This window comes from Acipenser ruthenus, chromosome 14 (genome assembly GCF_902713425.1).
Source record: "Acipenser ruthenus chromosome 14, fAciRut3.2 maternal haplotype, whole genome shotgun sequence".
Classification (NCBI taxonomy): domain Eukaryota; kingdom Metazoa; phylum Chordata; class Actinopteri; order Acipenseriformes; family Acipenseridae; genus Acipenser; species Acipenser ruthenus.
The window spans coordinates 10,641,008-10,643,687 of NC_081202.1; the positions used below are offsets into that span (position 1 = coordinate 10,641,008).

General features: G+C 34.6%; 1 long non-coding RNA gene across 1 annotated transcript; it reads right to left on the bottom strand.

The window, feature by feature from the left end:
• Nucleotides 1-390: 390 nt before the first annotated feature.
• On the bottom strand, nt 391-2,349 carry LOC131697409 (uncharacterized). Its single transcript, XR_009307239.1, has 2 exons — nt 2,231-2,349; nt 391-1,721 (listed from the first exon to the last, which is right to left on the bottom strand). It is a non-coding gene; the product is annotated as an uncharacterized LOC131697409 (long non-coding RNA).
• Nucleotides 2,350-2,680: the final 331 nt, after the last annotated feature.

Below are 2,680 nucleotides of genomic sequence, written 5' to 3' on the forward strand. Positions count from 1 at the left end.
ATTTCCTATACACGTTCATGTATTATTATCATATTCAGGGAATATGTACCCCAGGATTTTATTGGCCAATAGCTTTTTTGAATAAAAGCTTCCAGGTGCATATCATGTTGACTCAGTCTGTTATGGGATGGCCCTGCTGGACTCAATAATCACAATTGTCTGCAGTCTTTTGCTCCATTGACTAGCTTATCCCATGTCAGTCTCATATCACTGTGCAGTTATTTGAAGCTGTTTTTACTTGTACACATTATTCTGGTTATACTACCACAATGGTCAGCTTCCTTGAGATTTAACAATGTGTCATTCCATTAGTAATTAGTAATTTAACTGCACAATAAAAAATAAATACAAAAAACATATAATTACTGAGGGAACACGAAAAGGTGCAAGTGTTTTTACATTTTTTATTTAAAACTAAGAAGAGATGTACATGCACACAGGTTAACGTTTAAGGGAGTACGCTAATTGGTGCCTTGATAATAGCCTGAAGATCTGATGCCAAGACAGTACGGTTTCAATAGTCACTCAATTTCAAAAACGGTTTATAAAACAGCCTCAGGAACCTGATTAAATCAGCCTAGGAGAGCAGAGTAGTTATTCAGATAACACTACCAAGTTATTCCAATGAAACGAGAAATCCACAAGAGAATACTTGACATGTATTTATATAGCACAGAAATATTACAGGATACTGAGGTATGTTTTTGCTATCTGTCATCACTCGGAAAGATCACATTCACAGAGTAAACTCGTGACCTTTATCGCCATTTGATTTTAACAAGCTCATCTGTCACAGACAATAATGTCTTCATGATGTATTTCAAGACAATATCTTAACAGATAGTTATTCTCTAGAATGTAGGCTGTTTTTAAAATGCGCAAGAAATGTATATATTACTACTGCTATCATATTCTTTAGTTTAATGTAGTGTCATTTTTATTCAGGTATGTTTTTATAGTACAAGGTTTGTACATAGTTAGCCATTTATTTAGTATGTACCTAACATGGCAAATACCACCAATATGTGACAATATGTGTAATACTGTAGATCTATCACTAGTCAGCATGTTGGGTTTTGGGGTGTTTTAGGGTAATGGTTAGTCTGTAACTGCCTTTCCTTCCCCCGCTATAATAAAGCAGTATACAGATTTTCAGATCAATCTAACACATTTTTCATAAGCCTCATAAGTTTTCTTCAAAACAAGCATCCAAACATTGCAACTATCAAACAGCATGTGTCCTGCTCCTGCAGCTCACACACATATTTACTTGAGGCATTTCATCATTGCACAGGGAAGAAAATTAAATAATCACCAATGGATATACGCCACTGGGTTTACCAGTCACTTTTTAGAATAAACGTATTGGAAATTGTAATACAAAAATATTAGAAAGCCGAGATAGAAATTTTCTGGGTACACTGAAAACTGCAGGGGGTCCAGTGCCTGCTGTGAATTTGAAAATTAAAAAAAAAAATCTCTGCCCTCAAGACACAACAAAGGAACTGGGCATAAGGGGATCTCAAAACAGTTTAATTCTACATGTTTGTGTGTGTTTAGAAATCAATTTTACTTGTGAACGTCATCATTTCAGTTAGTCAGAAACTGAATTATTTACACTAGTGACACAATGTCTCCACGCTGCACTTGATAGTTTCGAACACTCCAGCGGTTTAAAAGCACTATGTCAGATGCTGCAGCTCCCTCGGAGTTCTAGAAGGCTGAGAAATGAAAAACAAACAAAACTGCGTCAAAAGTTGCAGTCCTCCAGTGTCCTCACCAACTTATATTGTCATTCTACTGGATTTGTATCAGGGTAAAGGAGACAAGGTATTACACACCAGACCAAATGGGGAATCATGATGAATAAAATCCTAAATATTTACATTTGCTCTGCTTAAAACATCTCCCACTTCTGGAAATTAAAGAAGAAAATGAAATGAATTTCTGATTCAGCTGGGGTTCAGTAAAAGAGAAAGGCTGATTGCATTTCAAAAAGGTTCAAACATTCTTCAAATGCTATTGATAGTTTGTGATTATATATATATATATATATATACTGTATATATATATAGTTCTTTTGTTCTTTATAAAAAAGAAATAAGTACAGCACCACCACTATAAGAAGGTTGATAACTATGGCAAGACATTTTAATAAAGAAACTCCAGTATCATAGTTTAAATTCATAGTTTTGTGCACGCATGCTTGCTTAACTGTACACAGTTTTACCTTGCCTGTATTGTGGTTTGACGTTCTCTTGTTTTCACATTGGGGAGAGACCCACCTCCTTTTTGGGTTTATCATGATGAATAAAATCCTAAATATTTACATTTGCTCTGCTTAGAATATCTCCCACTTCTGGAAATTAAAGAAGAAAATGAAATGAATTTCTGATTCAGCTGGGGTTCAGTAAAAGAAATGCTTGTGATAAATTCAAGAGGGAATAAGGCCTTAGCAAAATGATATAACAGCCTTCTGTGTGCTCTGCACTTTCGATTTTGAAAACCAAGTCCCCATGGATTATTAACAAGATCATTTTTGCATTCCACTCTTCTTCTGATTATTGAAATAAGTCAAATATGCTGATAGAATTTTCAACTGAGAAAGGCTGATTGCATTTCAAAAGGTTCAAACATTCTTCAAATGCTATTGATAGTTTGTGATATATATATATATATA